This window comes from Neolamprologus multifasciatus, chromosome 13 (assembly GCF_963576455.1).
Source record: "Neolamprologus multifasciatus chromosome 13, fNeoMul1.2, whole genome shotgun sequence".
In the NCBI taxonomy this organism is placed as follows: Eukaryota; Metazoa; Chordata; class Actinopteri; order Cichliformes; family Cichlidae; genus Neolamprologus; species Neolamprologus multifasciatus.
In genome coordinates, this window is record NC_140451.1 from 16,771,752 (window position 1) to 16,790,994 (window position 19,243).

Here is a 19,243-nt window from a genome sequence, read left to right on the forward strand (position 1 = left end):
GACTGGAAGAAATTAGTTTAACATTTAAACCTATTTTCTGCACATTCCAGCACATATATACAGTGTTGGGAAGGTTACTTTTACAATGTATTCCGTTACAGAATACAGAATACATGCCCCAAAATGTATTCTGTAACGTATTCCGTTACGTTACTCAATGAGAGTAACGTATTCCGAATACTTTGGATTACTTAATATATTATCATGCTGTTTACAACTACATGAATGTACTATTTGCTGTGATTTATTACTGTTACTGAAGGTCCGCGGCTCTGAACCGTAGTAAAGGGACCTCTGGCTAATACGGTGGGTTCTGTGTCGGCTTGTAGCCGAAAACTAGCTTTACTTTGTTGTCTGGGTCATGTTTGCTAGCGAGAGACAGAGAGAGGCGTTGAAAGGCTGCTTCAACGGAACTTATTGTTTTTTGAGGAAAACACAAACACGGTGTACAGTCGAGTCTTAATAGCTTACTTACAACTGGGCTCGTCAGGCACTCTTCTTGGCTCCAGTGGTTATTATTATATTTACATGCTTCCAGCTCCCGTTTTTGCTTGATGACAGCTCGTACTTTTCCTTTTTCTCCTCCCTCGCTCACAGACACATAACGTGTATGGCAGTCCATTCTCCCTGCAGCACGGACTACACTGCCTATGATGCTACATTCTTTAGAGCTATAACCTGTAGCATTCTGCCTATTAGCTTAGCACAACGACAACAAAAAGGCCTCTCTCACCCAGGAACACGCAGAGAGAGAGCGTCACCCTGTAACCATGGCAACCGTAACGCTGCCGCCTGGAACAACAGAACGTAGCTGTCAAACAAAACCCAAACAGTCCTGACCCGCCACAATATGAAACAGGGAAGTACCGCCATGTAATCCATTTATTTCAACAAAGTAATGTATTCTAAATACCAACCTTTTAAACGGTAACTGTAACGGAATACAGTTACTCATATTTTGTATTTTAAATACGTAACGGCGGTACATGTATTCCGTTACTCCCCAACACTGCATATATATATATATATATATATATATATATATATATTATATATATATATATATATATATATATATATATTATTATTTTTTTGTGTTACACTCACTCTTTCAGATGCAAGTAAAACACAGCAGAAAATAAATAAAGTCAAAGACTAGCGGTCCTTTTGCTCTATTTTCCCTGTAAAGCAGGAGTAGAGTAGGCGGAGGTTTATCCTGGTGCAGGTGTGCCGCAGCGGTCAGTGGAAGGATACCGCAGTTTCTCTGTGAGTTTCCCATTACGTTGTAGCTACTCGGTGCTTGCTTGGAAGTTTAGGTGGGGTTTTTTTCGCTGTAAAAAGAAGTTTTCTTCCATGCACAGCGGACACTAATGTTTTTGGTCACTTTTTATGGAATCAAACTCAAAATAAGGTCAGTACTTCCACGCTTTAAAACGCTGCACGCTCATACTCTCTCCTGCACTCGATATATGATCCATTGTTGATCTGCACACAGCTGTTGTCACGAATGTCACACTCGCTTACTTCACTGTCATGAGACATTCTCGCAAGAAAATCACGGTTTTAGTAACGCAGTAACGCAGCGTTCCTACGGGAAAGTAACGGTAATCTAATTACCGTTTTTGCAATAGTAATCCCTTACTTTACTCGTTACTTGAAAAAAGTAATTGGATTACAGTAACGCGTTACAAGTAACGCGTTACTGCCCATCTCTGGTGGGGGACAGATGATTTAGCCACTGAACACTGCCCTGTTTCTTTTTTTCCTTTTCGTCTTTGCTTCTTGATAAAAAAAAAAGGGAGAAATATACTTGCCAACATATGCTATTCTACATGCTTTTAAAACCATTTAAAATTACAATTCATAGTTTTATATGTGAATTATATAATGTTAAGTTACTATTAAACAAATTACTGACTAAGTATTTTAGACTTTAGTTTACTTCAGCCATATTCCATATAAATCAGGTATCATACAAAAATAAAAATAGCTTCAAATACAGTCATGACAATAAAAGAATATGACTTTAAGGACTTGTTAAGAGATATAGTCTAAAACACTTCTTCAGTAGAGAATCAGAGAAGAGAAACACACAGAATTTCTTGCTAGCAAGGGCAGCCTCCAGAACTCACACCCCAAGAGTGAGTCTCAGAGACTAGCCCTGAGGACTGCCCTGGTCTTTTATTTATACACTTCAGTGAGCGTTTGCTCCTTACATTGGGAATGTGGAGGTGTACGTGTGTGTGTGTGTGTGGTCAGAGTGTGACCCCATAAATGACTTCCCTAAACTTACTGGTCTGGAAAGTCCAACAGTTCATCTAAACAAAAGGCACTTAGACTAAAACAGATATTACTACGTTAATCCTACCGTAAAACAATAAGACAAGGTACGACCTTTTCCCATGCTCCTAGGATGTGGGGGTGAACGCCAGAACACCCTGAATGTTACAGACTTCCTAGGATGAGGACATTCCTTCAATATGCCACCAACTATATACTTCTAAACACAAATGGTTACATGCAGTATTCTACCATATACAAACTTATATCATTAAAAGATTATACTGACTACTAAGTACAATTTTCCATTGACATTCCCTCCTGTTGTCAGTATAACTTTAAGTGAGATATCAGTATGTAACACCTTGTTGTACATTTTCTGTCACATCGTCATTAGTCACACAAAGTCTTCATGTTCCAACAGGTCGGAATCATTATCATCACTTGTAACGGCTATGTATGCAGCAACAGTGGAAAATATTATGCGGTTAATCATGAGTTTTAAACATGGCAGTATACATATTACAAAGACACAAAATAAAAGTAAAAATATCCCAATTCCGATGAGTAGTCCTTTTAGCACCTGTAACCAGGAGCCAGTGTAAAGCCAAGAAAACCAGTCACTTGTATCACTTACTTAGTCCTGATTTTGGGCCTGCTGGATTTGTCTCAAAGCATTCAGGGCGTCAGTCATGTTTGATGAATGTACATCGTCTTTATGTAAGTGCAGCATGTGTTGTTGAAGAGGACACAAAGTCCCCCTTTCTCTGCTAGTATCATGGAGTAGTTCTTCCCTGGAAGTTGGTCCAGGAACACATATAGTGTGGGGTGTGTTGACGTGCTGGGCATATGAAAACAGACATAATAGTCTGTATTTGCCGATTCTGTCTTTGTCCTGTAAAGGTGAGCGTCGTAGTCAAGGTAACCAGGAGGGTCCACCTTCCCATGGCTACGTACAGGTCCGTCACACCCTACTACTTGGTTACTCTAGAGTTGGCCAATGGCTGGAGGTTGAAGTGCGAGCAATTCCCTACGGGCGCCCAATCAGCACTTCCCCCTCGCCACTGAAGCAACCAAGTGAGGGGATGAAACTTTCCTCTACTAGTTGATTTCTGTGGAGGAAGTGGAATCCTCTCGGACCTCAACCTTTTTGCAGTGGCTCTGATGTATCCAGGAGGGTCTCTCTGCTATTTTGCAGGCAGTTGGAGTGGTCAGAAGGACTTGAAATGGCCTCTATCAACCCCCATCACCTCGCTTTAGGCCTTCATCCTGCGATAGGAATACTTATGACTCTTCTACTGTCCATCCTCTGCAGAAAACCCCTCTGTGGAAAGGGTGCTGGGTCCAGTTATCTTACTGCTGTTATGATCCCAGCAGTCTTCAGAGTGTCATCATATGCACAGTACAGTGACACAGCATTAGGTGATGTTCATAGGAAACTGCTGTCATCACCACCATAGCTTCTGGTTCCTGTGCGTTTCACAGAATCATGATGTCATCCTCGAACTCCCTCTGCGCTGTCGATGGAGCTCGGCACGCTCCCCTCATCCTTCAGGTGCCCGTCTGTTGTCCACAATCTCCTCTGTTGGCCTCTGGAAATCCCCCTTGGCACAGCTCTCATTCCAATGCAGCTTCAGTTCCTTGCTGTGGCTCCAAAGTCTGATCTCATGATGGGCCCCAACCAGCTCGACCTTTGACCTCAACCACTGCCTGTGCTGTCAGCTATGCCTGGAATGGTTCTTGTTTCTCACTGGGCCTCTGAAGATTTCTCAGGAGATTGACTGCTGCACCTGTATTTCCTTGCTAGGAGTTAAAACTTCTATTTGGAGAGCATGTCAGCAATCATCAAACCACATTCTTTAGTTCAGTGAACTTCACTTATAGGCCATCAAAGCCTCATCTGAACATGGATGCACCACTTGCATAGGTTTAATACCCGTTGAATGAACTGTTAATCACACAAATCGCTGCAAAAATCATATAAAACATAATTTAATGTTAATTCATTGTTTCATGTTAATCCTGGACCCCTCCTCTTGACGCATGGGACACTCCCATGAGTCAACTCATCAAACCAGATTCCTGTCTGAAAGAAAAAGGTTAGCTAGATCACGTCCCAGGCAACATCAGGGCGTCTCCTCCTCTGGAGCAGCACCACCCCGGACCTATAATCCTGCAATAAAAGATGTTAGTGTGTTTGCATATTAAGTTTGCTTAAAAACTGGCTCCGCCAGGAGCCTGCATACACACCATCATGGCCTGGAAAACAAGATCTGGAAGTGAAATCAAACTTCACACTTGTAAACAATTGTATCATAAGAGTGATAAAGCATTCTTAGAAAAACAAACATTAGCAATACACTTGACCATCCCGGTAGTCAGGCGCAGGTCGACAGGTTCCAGAGGCGCCATAAAAAGACATAAAGTTAGCCCATCCATAGCTGTGGAAAGAAGTGACACTAGTTTTCAACACAGGAAACACAGTGTAACAGCATCACCAACTCATAACCTATAAACAGTTTCTTCACACATAAACCCAGAAATCCTGTAGTAGAAAAACATAACTAGTTGTCCTGGTATAAATTACATGATCAAGTCACATGAAGAACTGTAATGCTGTAGAAAAGAAATGTAAATGTTAGCGCTGCGCGGGTGTATACACTCTTTCTAACAGTAATCTCTGTGAGCAACACAAACCCATGAATAACACACCCCTGGTAGATTCACAAACACAGAAAGTGGCATTTAAAAGTTAAATCGGTATGCAACCTCGGATGTTGCTGTCATCTTTCTGCTCCTGTAAAAAGAAACACATAAATTCATGCCACCTGTAACATGGTAGAATTATGTGCCTGTGTTAATTCAGCTCCATATTATTGTGTGAAGTATGCACTGGGTTGGGAGTGGTTTTTGTGTGTGTGTATCACATTTTGGTGAGCCAATGGCTGGAATGGGGTTGGACTAATTAGAGGCAGGTGTACTTGATTGCACTGATACACTGGTCTACTATATAGCCCACACTACAAACACTGCTGTGTCATTTTGTCTCTCTGTGCAGGTATGTAATGTGATAATCTGATATGTTTGGGATGGATGGGTTTTGCGCTATGAATTTTATACTGAAGGTGTCATTTGTCTCTCTGTGCAGGCCAGGGCCTATTATATGCCACAGCCTAAAGGCAGCAGAGTTGCGGAGGCTGGAGTGACCACTGGCTATATGCTTGCAGGTGGTGGGTCTCCAAGGACAACTTCTACCCCTTGTTAAATGCAACATGTGGAGTGCAACTGGCCGTGTGGCATAGCTGGCTCTGGCCTTGGGACTGTGTGTTTTTTATTTGATTCATGAATGGGACACTGGACTGTTTTATCTTTTATCTCTTGATATTTTTTGTCAATAAATTATCTTTTAGAATTTTATTGACTGTCATCTTTTTGCCCACGACTGAGACGGTTGGTCAGACCTAAAATCTTTCTTTGGGTGTGTTACACCCTTTTGGCCTGTCTAGGTGGAGGTTAACTTTGAGTCGTGGTCAAGTCTTGTCAGCTTTTACCAGTCAGTTTGTTTTTATTTCCATTCATTCATTCATTCATCCATCCATCCATTCTTTCTTTCTTTGCTGATAGTGGAAACTATCGCCGCATTTGATTTCCACCCTCAGCAAAATGACGTCATTTCAAAAAGAAAAAGAAGAACTTTAGATCGGATTACCTCGCTGAATCCTTTTAAGCAGGGACTCTCATTTTCTAATTGTCCCAAATAAGTGGCTTTCTCCCGAGTAGGGATGGGTATCGTTTAGGTTTTATCCGATACCGGTGCCAAACCGGTACTTTTGAAACGGTGCCGGTGCTTAAACGGTGCTCAAACCGGTGCTTAAAGAATGGAAAACACAAAAGTGGTCCAAAAACCTCTCATGTTCAGCTGTTTTTTTGTAAAAAGATAACAATGTTAGCCTTTTCTGCAGCTATGGGGCATATATGGCATCACTCTTGGCTGGAAGCAGTGCTTAATCAATGGAAAAAAACACAAACTTTGTCCAAAAACCTCTCATGTTTAACTGTTTTCCACTTTTTCTTTGGTCATTTTAGCCTTTTTGGCCAGGGTGAAGGGAGTATCTGCCATCAAACAAGAAGACAGCCGCATGTAGCTATGATGGTGTTTGCTGTTCACCTTACATGCATAATGTAATAACGTGGTTAGCCTACTCAACGTAAATGACACACGAACAACATTAAGCTACTCACGCAGAGAAGAACGGCTGCTGCTGCCATCATCATCCTCATCATTTCTGCTACACTGGCAGGGCTAGGGGCCAGGACTCCTCCTCTTCGGGTTTTTGGGGGATGTTGCTAATTCCGGGTCCGATAACAGGCAACCCACAAGCAGTAGAGTTGCTCGGTGTGAGGTCTCGCAGCAAGCTATCAAATATGGCGCATTTCTCGGCTTTAAAAAAAAACACTATGCGTCGCCAGGTGTTTCATCAGATTGAGGTGTTACCTCCTTTGACAGTATCACAGTATCACCTTAAAGCACTTGTTGCACCTGCTGAGTTTGCATCTTTTGCTGTGAAAGTACAGCCAGACCTTTTGACCGCTCTCGCCTTGGACATTTTTAAATGTAGCTCTGCTCTAAAAGAACGTACGTACCTGGACCCGCCTACTATTCTCGGAAACTTAAAATGATTGGCTAGAATCTAAAGTGTATCATTCCATACCAGTTGGTGGCGGTAATGCACCTTTCAGTTGTTTGCCAACCGCCAATACAAATGTAAGGAAGAAGAAAGTGTATCACAGCTCAGGAAAAAAAGCACCGAAATAAAGCACCGAAATGTGCGCTGCTTTTCGGTCTGGTTACTACCGTTTATGTCAGAACCGGTGCCATCATGGCACCGGATACCGGTACCCATCCCTACTCCCGAGCCCATTTTAATTTGGAGAAGTTCACTTGTAACAATTTTCTCGACGACGTGTCGTAAAGCGCTTTCTGTTCTAATCGTGCAGATTTGCTCAAACAGAGATTATCGAACAAAACTTAAATGCACTGTAAAAGTATCAAAATAAAAAAGGCCTTGTTAAGTCATGACACAAGCTCCTCATCTCAGGAGGGTAAATCATACCATTAGCATGGTTTATCATACCATCATACTAATTGGCAGGCTCAACTTCACAACAAAAGAAAAGTCATCAGCTAGATTAACTCCAAATCATCCATCAGCCACACAACGCACAACATGACCCTAATATGTTATTAGATATGACTTTAATCCCCAGGTCTGTGCTTTTCACTCATTTAGGCCACAGATCCATTTTATCCAGTTTTTCTTTTTTCCCGTCATCATAAAACATGTGACATGTTGTCATGCACTTCACAAAAGAAGTTTGTTCTTATGTATTCAGAGTTGTGTATCTAGGTACAGGATTCACTCGCACATCAAAACAGGAAACTCGGTGTTTTAGAGTCTCCACTCTAACAAACTCCAACACATCCCATTCACTCGTGCTAGAATTCAGTCCCCTTTCATTAATCTAAGAACGATCAACTAATTTGCATATCAGCTATTAACCCACTAAGATGACAGAACAGAAATGCATGTTCAAAATGTTATCACAAAAATAGAATTTCCCTCATACAGTAAATTACTTGTGCTGCATCAATCAAGCAGAAAGCATCTCCCAATTTACTATATTAACAACTAAATTTATTGTCTGATCACTGGTTGGTCAAACCAGAATCTTTTTTCCCACGAAAGTTAAACTGTTGTCCTGCAACCTAGAGAGTCAATTTTTTGCATTGGATAAATTCAGCATTTGATAACAAGTGTCTGTTAAATTTACCCTATTTTAACAGAGATGAGAGATAACAGGCTAATTTTCATTGCATGTGTGTTTGTGTTATTAGGCAGGTTTAATGCATGTCTGTGGAGCTGCATATCCAGCAGAGCATGTTCTTAAAGCTGCCTTTCCTACACATTTCTCTACTATTATTTAATCATTTTGTAACTGATGTGCTATGAGTCCACTGATCTTTGCATCACTTCACATCACACTAAGTGACTTGGACAAGATGGTAAACAGACTCACATGCTTAAGATGTTGTCTAATCTTCATGAGCTCTCTTGTGTTTGGAAGTGTTAGTAGGGTTAATGCATATTCTGCTTGTGTGTGTGATTTTGTATTTTTCTTTTTGCAGTGTTTCAGACTCCTTCACAATTTTCCAACTTAAACAGTCAGTTTTGTTTTTCCCAGGTTTGCTAACCCAAATTTTGATTTCCCACATTAAACACCAGCATTCTCACTTAACTCTCACTGTTGTCCTCTCCCACTTCAACAGTCCAATAGCAGGCAGTTCTCTTTCAGCTTTGTCCTGTGTTTCACTGTCTTTCTTGCCATTTTCTCCAAAGGTGGCACATGTCAAACTCCAACAGTCTCCTCAGTTCTCCTCAAACGTTCTTTTTACATGCACAGTGAATTTGCAGCTTGTTGGAAACACAGTGCCATTCATCCAATCAGGCAGGATGATGGGTTTGCTCTTCTTCTCTGATGCTGTTTGTCCACACTGCTGCTGCTTGCTGGGACTCTTTGCCCAGGACTTTGCTGCTGTCTCTTTATCTGCCATGTTATTGCTCTTTGGAGCTGCATTCCTTGTCTTCAGGGAGGAGTGAGAGCTCGCTTGCGAGTTTGAGAGACACATGGTGCTGTAAATAAGTTAGCCAGAAACTTGGCCTGAATGTTTCCAATGATGTTAAACTATAACTTTCTTCCGACCGCTGCATGTGGAAAATTGATTCAGGTCTGCTTTTCACCTGAAAGTGACAAACTAAGACATTTTCATTATTATTATCACTGCTTAATCAACACACATCTCTCTCTCTGTTTTTGTGAACAGTCCTTTAGGCAGAAAATGAGATTGTAGTTGTTCTTGGCTGATCAACACAAAACCTTTTTCCTATGATTATTTTTCATCTACAATGTAAATTTTGTCTCTTTTTCACTCTTTTTTTTTTTTTTTACAATAGCTGGTGACCTGCAGAATCACCGCTCTCACAATCAGAGGCAATTACTTTTACACAGCGCACAAAAACACTGTGACGTCAGACACATTCACACTCACTTTTTCATCTGTATAAATAAATCACATGGCTGATGATATGTGCCATGGTGATCCATAAGTATGATCACAAGTTTATTTAATTATTTTTCAACCCAATAAAACAAATAACAAAAACATGATGCTGATGCTATGAACACTCTACACACATGAGTCAAGATGCCGGAAAACTGCTCACGGAAACACTGCACACTCCAGTTATCATAGTTATCTTAGTTTCTTTTCCCTCTCTTTTATGAGTTCTTAGCCAGATCTCAATCTGATAATGTGTAGCTTGCTCATCAGCTCAGAAGAGACCGCAACGCAACCTCACAGTGGTTTCATATTCATGTCAGCTTCTCCATCATGTAGTTTTCAGCTGTTTCATACAGGGTTCAGCATATTAGTTGTTTTCATAGGTGTGCTCTATATCTCAACAATGGCTCATATTAGGATGACAGTTTTTCAAACAGGTCAAGTGCCTCTATACACATAATTAGTTTAAATATTTACCTATTTTACTTCATATGTCATTGTACTGAATTTGAGCAACCCTGAGCTTAATGCAGATTACTATTAACAACTGGTTAAATTAATGGTCTGGAGCACCGGCTGTTGTTGATCAGGGCAATCTAAAGAATCTGCGTTTTTTTGCTTTTTGTGGATTTCTCCACCTATTTGCACTGATTTTACCTGCTCCAGCTTGTTGTTTTTCTAACCATTTCTCATCAGGTGTTAATTTTAATTGTTTATTCTCCATTTTCAAAGATTTTGCTGGGCCGTCGCTGGCACGCTTGACTACAGAGTGGTTTACTGATATGGCCTTCAACTTCACCCTAACGGTGAAGCGGTATCAGTTTTATGAGATGAAACTCAACCGTTCTCCTTTGTCACCAGTACGTGAGCCTCAGCAAAGAAAACAAAAATGGAAGTAGTTCAGCAGCGTATTGTGCTGTAAAATCAACTTACTTCCAGACACACACACATATAGACATTTGCGCGCTAATTTGTCACGAAGTATTTCACGGCTACCTCTAAAACCAGTCTAAACACAGTTCCTTTTGGCGAACTTAAACCTAATTTAATTTCTCTGTCTCAACGTGTTTTCATTTGCTTAAACGTATTTTAATTTGTCACGAAGTAATTTCAGCTACCTCTAACACTAGTCTAAACACAGTTCCTTTTGGCGAATTTAAACCTATTTTATCACGTTACTTTAAACCTTTGCTGCCGTTTTATATACCAAAATAGTGTTTCTCACCCTCCGACGTCTCACTGGTGGTTCGGATCATCAGACTGAATCCCAGCGCCGTGGACCAGGCCACCGGCCCAGACCCGAATTCACGTCCTGGGGCTCTCTCCTCGTCTAAGAGGGCTGTGCACAGGCTTCGGTGCTGGCTCCCCACGGCGTCAGGAATCAGTGCTGGATCCTGGAACAGAGTCACAGATAACAGTTCTGATATTTTCTGATCCGGCTACGAAGGACCAAATAATGTTAAGAGATATATTCTAAAACACTTCTTCAGTAGAGAATCAGAGAAGAGAAACACACAGATTTTCTTGCTAGCAAGGGCAGCCTCCAGAACTCACACTCCAAGAGTGAGGCTCAGAGACTAAGCACTGAGTACTTCCCTGGTCTTTTATTTATACACTTCAGTGAGCGTTTGTTCCATACATTGAAATGTGGAGGGTGCGTGTGTGTGTGTGTGTGTGTGTGTGTGTGTGGGGTCAGAGTGTGACGCCATAAATGACTTCCCTAAACCTGCTGGACTGGAAAGTTCAACAGTTCATCTAAACAAAAGGCACTTAGACTAAAACAGATATTACTACGTTAATTCTACCGTAAAACAATAAGACAAAGTACGACCTTTCCCATGCTCCTTGGTGAACGCCAGTACACCCTGGAATGTTACAAACCTCCTAGGATGAGACATTCTTTCAATATGCCACCAACTATATACTTCTAAACACAAATGATTACGTGCAGTATTCTACCATATACAAACTTATATCATTAAAATATTATACTGACTACTAAGTACAATTTTCCATTGACACTTCTTGATAAAAAAGGGAGAAATATACTTGCCAACATATGCTATTCTACATGCTTTTAAACCATTTAAAATTACAATTCATAGTTTTATATGTGAATTATATAATGTTAAGTTACTATTAAACAAATGACTGACTAAGTATTTTAGACTTTAGTTTACTTCAGCCATATTCCATATAAATCAGGTATCATACAAAAATAAAAATAGCTTCAAATACAGTCATGACAATAAAAGAATATGACTTTAAGGACTTAACAACATTACTTCAGTTATACTACACCAACATCTCTGATACATCAGCACTAAGGGAATACTGAATGACCTGGTGGTTTTTGTCCATAAAACTACTCATCTAAGATTACCACAAAGTAACAGATCTCTCAGCAAAATTATGCAACATTTTAGCCACACTATTGCCCCGATCAAATCAGTGAGCTGGGATGTTTTACTCTAAACATGAACTACTGTTACAGCAACAGACATGGACTACTCATGTCCAACAACTCAATGTCCACTATGTGAAGGAGCCAAACACATGCCTTCTCCTCTCGTTAACTGAGATAAACTGCTGGCATATTTGTTTTTCATCTATACTGTCCAGTCTCTCCTGGTGGACATGGTAACACGTTATTCATAGTTACATACAATTTTAGACTGATGTGGGCTGTTGGATTATAATGTTATTTTATGCCATGTTAGACCCCTAATTAAAGATTGTGAATTATTATGTAGTTTTAGTTTGCATTATTCTCCTGAATTAGAAGAAGGTGATAACTATTACATTTGGTAAACTGATTTGCATTATATTAGACTGTTGATTTATTGTGAATGAATGATATTGTTTTATGATGCATTATACTGCTGAGTTATAAGAAATACTGTTCCAGAAAGTCATCTCCTTATTTGTCTGGTTAGAAGAGAACAGAGCATACTGCCCCATCTCAGCAGGAGCAGATGAACAGGGAGCCAAGGTCGTAGCTTAGGCGCTGTGTGAGAGAAAGAATGTGAATGTTTAGGCTTTTATGATTAGGTGGGGGCCACTAGAGGCTATAAGAGTTTGATCAAGGCTCCACCATTTTGAGATCTGATGCTGTCTGCTGTATGGTGTCCATCTCCCACGCGTGTGTTCATTAAATCATCGTTTGACTTGACCCGGCCGGACCAGTGTTGTTATTTTGGTTTTTCCTCCTGTATCCATCCCCAATATTTGAATCCGTAACAGTTTTGGGGGCTCGTCCTGTGGTATTGGGGTGGAAGTTTTGGAGGCTTGGACGGTCCGAGGTGGTCAGACGGGCAGACATTATCTGGCAATCGAACTGAGTGGACAGGTGCCTTTATGGGGGTTAAATGGGTTAAAGTCCCCATTAGTCATGGTTGGACCTGCCTCAGTCATACTCTTGTTTTAGTGTGTTGACTGTTGTTTCAAAGTATTATAAATTTTTCAGAGCGGCAGTTGGACTGCTGAGAAGCACAGTGCTCAGAGGTAACGCTTGCCAAGGCCAGGGACGCCTAGGCCTTGTCCTCTTTGAGGGATAGTCAATTGGTCACTGTGGAGCTTGGGGCACTCCAGAATAACTAGTGGTTGGACCACTTTACCGTTTGGAACGGTGTCTGTGCTTTTTTGGGCAGCAAAGGTTGGACCTTGGGTGTTGGACACTTTTAAATTGAGTTAGGGACTTTAGAGATGAGGCCAGAAACTGTTGGACAGATACTGGTTAATTGATCACAAAAAAGTTGGACTTTTTCGGTTGGACCGTTAACGTAAATTTGTCAAAATTGTTAGGCGCTAAAACTTTCAGGCCTGAGAGTGATTGTAAATATAAGACGTCTTTGTTATAGAATAATAGAGTTGGGTGTGAAATGGAGAGAAAGGCTGTGTGTGACGACAGCGCGCTGCAGCGCTGCGAGCTACTTTTAGACGGTGTGTGAACATGCAAATGAGGTGGCTGCTGTGAAGCGCACAGAGCACTTTCACTTCCTGTTTAGCGTGTTATTGAGTTTTATAATTATGATTTGCAAACAATGATACATGCCTGTAATTAAAACGCTGATTTTACTGATTATAATATTACAAATAAAGTTTTGAATGACTACGGTGAATGTTTAATGTTTGGCTGGGTTTTGATCTAAAAGAGACGGCTTTGCAGCTGCTGGGGGTGAGTAGCTGTGTGTCTGTGACCGGAAATCTGCATGCCCATAAAAGGCAACTGCCTGACTGTGTGAACTATGCACCAAGAGAGAGAGAGAGTAAAATCTAGGCAGATGAACCAAAGGGATGTTTTAAGAAAAATAGTAAATGAATGTTTTAGTCTCTTAATACAGGTGGATTTCTCTCAACCTGGACACCTGAGTACAGCGGATAGATTAACAGAATTGGGACGACAGACAGGCCAAGCTCTGGCTAAAAATTTTACAGCTTGACCTCTCACTTTGTCCCCACCCTGAAAAGAGGCTTAAAGGACATCTTCTCCTCCAGTTATCGGTTACCATCACTGGAAATTTTCAGGCAAGTTTTTTGCTGAATTGTTTTGGGCACCATGTGTCCCTGAATCACACAAGCAAGCTCTAATTCCTGGCTGAAGACATGGAATGTTGTTATTTAAGGTGGGAAATCAAAATTTGGGAAACAAAATTAAAAACACACACAACTAGAGAAATGCCTTGTTTGAGAAAAAAGTTAAAATAACCCACCCACAAACGCACACACACGCAATGAAGAAACAGCTTACACTCATGAACATGTGAAGATTTTCCAGCAAGGTTAAAGCAGCGAAACTTAACACACACCTGATGTTAAATGATAAAGTTTATCCACTACTAACAAATAAACTCTCTGGGTTGCAGGACAACAACTTGACTTCAAAAAGAAAGACACTGGTATGACTAACCAGTGATGAAACAACAAATTTAGTGGTTAAAAGAGTCAAATTGTGACATGTTTTCTGATGATTGATTAATACAAGTGATTACTGAATGAAAGAAAATTCCTTTTTTGGGCTATTAAACATGATCTTAAGAATTTTAACATGTACCTGTGTTGTCCTGTCAACTTGGTGGGTTATGACTTGATTATATAGTGAGAAAAAAAAAAAAAGGGGGGGGGGGGGGGAGAAAGCTGACACAGGGCCTGGCCCCTCTCTGAATAACACAGCCAAAACAACATCATTTTCCTGTTTGTCTGCTTTTGTTTTGTTTTTGTTTTTTCTCTTTATGCTTGTGTCATCCAGGGAAGGACGGATGTTGTTTTACTTTGCTATGTTTTAATGTGAAGTGTGCTTATTTATTTTTTTATATTGCATGTTTTGGTTGTGTCTTGTGGAGTGTTTTTTATTTATGCTGCATGTTTTGGTTGCATCCGTCAATTCGTCCTGGAGAGACTCCGCCCTTTTCCCCCTTTTTACTAATTTGACACACCTGAGAGGAACGGGAGTGGTAATTTATAGAGTGCTCAGTGACACATAAGGCTGGTGGAGCTTGGCGTTCGAGAGGGGAGGATACAGCGCCGGCAACCAGAGACGCAGAGCGAGCGGTCCGACTGCTGCAGCAACAGGAGGCTAGAGTACGCGTCTGCAGGGAATTGGAGGCGACGAGACGGGCCGGTGCCGATTGGCAATTACAAAGAAGCAGCGGGCAGAGTTAAGAGCTCTGCCCACCCGGGGTAAGTCTCTTGACTTTCCCCTTTTAATGAATGAAAGCTGCCTAAAAGAGTAGTAACTGCCGCTGCCTCCCTTCTCTAGCACACCGGGGCGCAGAACGTGGAGAGGAAGGCGAGGACGCCGCCGGGTTCCCCTCCTGCACAGCTCCACTGGATTTTTAATTCTTAGTGACTCTTATATTGTGGCGGACGCCACTGGATTTTTAATGTTGTGTTTTATTGATTTTTATTGTGTTGTCCCCTGGCCAGGGTTGTTTTAATTCATTTTACATTTTTAACTATTTAAATATAATAAATTATATTTTAATTATACAGTTTTAAATTCGTGTGCTTTCCCTTGGCGGCTCCACTGCTCTGTCCGTTTGGAGGAAGGTTTCCCTCCTTTAAACAAACACTGTGAAAAACATCACCTTCGCTCCGTTACACTTGATTACAGGCTGATTTGTCGACCCGGAAAGCCGAGGCTGACCTGGACTCCTGCTCTCCCCTCTACCATCTTGGCTCTCCCCTCTACCATCTTTGATGTGACCCTGACCAAATGCTACAGCAGCTGGACCCACAACAACAACCTGAAAATGTCAACAGTGCTGCAGGAAAACGATCTCATGCAGCGGAGACGGAGAACGTTAAATCCAAGGCCCGTTTCACTACACGGGGGAGATTTCCAGACGGCTTCAGCTGACAGAGCTGTGACGAGACGCCTATTAAGCCCGGATGAAAAGTGAGGCCGAGCAAAAGAATGCTGACCTTAACAACTCTGCATTAAAACTGTGCAGGACAGTGACGGACCAACACGGATGATCGGGCAGCAAAAAGGGCGTGCCAGAGACAGGAGGAGTCAGGAGGCACCTGAGAATGGACAAAAGCACTAGAAGAACATAAGCTGAAGGCACAGGTGTCGGGGCTCGGCCAGGAGCTGACCTCTGAGAAGAGCCGGACAGCAGAGCTGCAGAAGGCTGTGGAAGCAAAGCAAGGAAAACGTCAATAAACGTCAATCTGACGTCTACGGAAAAGACTCTGAGGTTTCTGCCCTCAGTAAGAGCTCAAGGCATCAGAGCAGAAACTGAGCATGGCTCAGGAGGAGCTGGCTGCTAATCGAACCCATCAGTCAGGCTTAGAGTCCCAGATACAGGACTTGAAATCAGGCCGGAGTTTGCTGGAGCAGGAGGTCGCCAAACCTGACGAGAGGCTCCAACACCAGGAGCAAACCCTGAAGGAACTACAGAAGCAAAAGGGTCAAGTTAAGGAGGAGCTGGACAAGGAGAAGATGCAGGACACTGGAGAAAAGGACTGCCTCAATTGGGGCCAGAACCAGTATGGACAGAACTTTGGGCGGCAGCACCAATGGACGCAAACGGACTGAAAAGGAGGAGGGCAGGACCCCAGGGCACGCTTCAGGCCGTGATTTACCCAGAACACCAGAACAGGAAAGTGATGAACACAAACACACACACAAACACACACAAGCACACACATCTACATACACTGACTCAGAAGAGAAAGAGAAACACACATATGAACAGTGTTGGGGAGTAACGGAATACATGTACCGCCGTTACGTATTTAAAATACAAAATATGAGTAACTGTATTCCGTTACAGTTACTGTTTAAAAAGGTGGTATTTAGAATACAGTTACTTTGTTGAAATAAATGGATTACACGGCGGTACTTCCCTGTTTCATATTGTCGCGGGTCAGGCCTGTTTGGGTTTTGTTTGACAGCTACGTTCTGTTGTTCCAGGCGGCAGCGTTACGGTTGCCATGGTTACAGGGTGACGCTCTCTCTCTGCGTGTTTCCTGGGTGAGAGAGGCCTTTTTGTTGTTGTTTTGCTAAGCTAATAGGCAGAATGCTACAGGTATAGCTCTAAAGAATGTAGCATCATAGGCAGTGTAGTCCGTGCTGCAGGGAGAATGGACTGCCATACTCGTTATGTGTCTGTGAGTGAGGGAGGGAGAAAAAGGAAAAGTAGAGGAAAAGGAAAAAACGGGAACTGGAATCATGTAAATATAATAATAACCACTGCAGCCAAGAAGAGAGCCTGAAGAGCCCAGTTGTAAGTAAGCTATTAAGACTCGACTGTACACTGTGTTCGTGTTTTCCTCTGAAACAATAAGTCCCGTTGGAGCAGCCTTTCAACGCCTCTCTCTGTCTCTCGCTAGCAAAGTTGACCCAGACAACAAAGTAAAGCTAGTTTTCGGCTACGAGCCCGACACAGAACCCACCGTATTAGCCAGAGGTCCCTTTACTACGGTTCGGAGCCGCGGACCTTCAGTAACAGTAATAAATCACAGCAATAGTACATTCATGTAGTTGTAAACAGCATGATAATATATTAAGTAATCCAAAGTATTCAGAATACGTTACTCTCATTGAGTAACGTAACGGAATACGTTACAGAATACATTTTGGGACATGTATTCTGTATTCTGTAATGGAATACATTTTAAAAGTAACCTTCCCAACACTGCATATGAACACATATGCACTCGTTGATTGACTGAGAAATGACACACACACACGCACACAAATTGAAATGCTGATTCAATTCACTGAGAAGTGATCCACACACACATATACACACGCTTGTGCAATGAAGAGTGATACACACACACGCTGATGCAATGAAGAATGCTTTACTAACAAATGCTATGCTGATACGCAAAATGCTGCACACAAACGTCCAAATACAGAATCTGTTACAACAACAAAAAGCCATTGGTTGTTTATTGGTTAAATGCATTTCATGTCACCCAGAGGGCATTTGTGTAGATTTAGGGGACAGGGTCTAAAGCAGTTTGGTTATGAAAACAATGTCTGTGAGTGATGTCTGTTTATGGCTCAAGGCCTCGACTGAATTGTTTACTGTGCTTCACACAGCCTGATAAGGAGCAGTGGTACAGAGTGAAAATGATGAATTAACGGTGTAAGCCTTATTTCGGAGCGCCACATTTTTGTGATTGAGATTTAATTGAAGGTGGAACATACTGAAAGAAAAAAAATAAAGAAAAGGGGGCCAGCCCTTGGATTTACGAACTGTGTCCGCCTATGTCTGACAACAACGGTGAACCGCAGCTGTGTCCTTCCTCTGTGGAGCTAAGAAAAAAATCCCGCTACAAACAAAAATTCTTCCGGTCCATTTTCCGATTTTCCAGCATCAGCATCAGACGATGCACAAGAGACGTGAAAGAGACGTGAAAAGAGAGTGCAGGAAGTGTGGAGTGGCTGGAAGACAGCAGCAAGAGTGAAAGGAAAGATTTACAAGGTGGTAATAAGATTTGCTATGATGTATGGCAGGAGTGGGGGAACTCTAGGCCTCAAGGGCTGGTGTCTTGCAGGTTTTTTTGATGTGTCCTTAATCCAACACACATCCAACATGTCTTGAAGTTCTCCAGAGGCCTGGTAATGAACTAATCATTTGACTCAGGTGTGTTGACCCAGGGTGATATCTAAAACCTGCAGGACACCAGCCCTTGAGGCCCACAGTTTCCCCATCCCTGGTGTATGGTTTGGAAGCAGTGGCAAGAACAAGAAACAGGAGCTGGATGGCACAGTTGAAGATGCAAAGTGTTTGTAAGGAGTGGTCACTCCTCCAAAAAAAGCTTTGCTGCATAGAGACAGATGAGCTGACAGAAGAAAGGTTTGCATGCCTCCCTAAAGCTGATCACATGACAAGACCTTATATATTCATAGAGAGCTACTTTATTTGTCTTTAGTGGCTTTCTTAAATAAAATACACTTCATTACACATTGAATATTTTATTTGGTGACTTTGAGGAAATGTATTTGTATTTCCAAAAAACAAAGACTTGTCAGTTAATAATTAAAGTTGTATCCTTACTGCAGTTTTTCAGTATTAAACTTCAGTAATATTGAAGTTTAATACTAGAGAACAGACAATGTATTAGAGAACAGACAATGTATTTTCAAACAGAGGACTGACATCAAGGTTCTTACAGGTAGCTGGTATTTTGATCTATATAACATACTAACATTTTCATTTCAGATGACAGAAGCCTGAATCGCCTGGGTGCCCTAGAATGCACCTGGATCCTCCTGCTAATCCTGGTTATGATTAACCTTGGTGCTTCTAGTACAGAAAAGAAAACACCTTTGCAGAGGTGCAAGTGAGAAAGTTCCAGCTCTCTTTATGCATAAAACAATAAAGA

At 41.7% G+C, this 19,243-nt stretch overlaps 1 long non-coding RNA gene across 1 annotated transcript in view; it reads right to left on the reverse strand.

Annotated features, from left to right (window-relative positions):
- Nucleotides 1-19,075, reverse strand: part of LOC146505320 (uncharacterized) — a 61,892-nt gene extending 42,817 nt beyond the window's left edge. Inside the window, exon 1 of the long non-coding RNA XR_014877510.1 lies at nucleotides 18,498-19,075. This is a non-coding gene — a long non-coding RNA (uncharacterized LOC146505320). The remainder of the gene's footprint in view (nucleotides 1-18,497) is intronic.
- Between the last annotated feature and the right edge of the window lie 168 nt (nucleotides 19,076-19,243).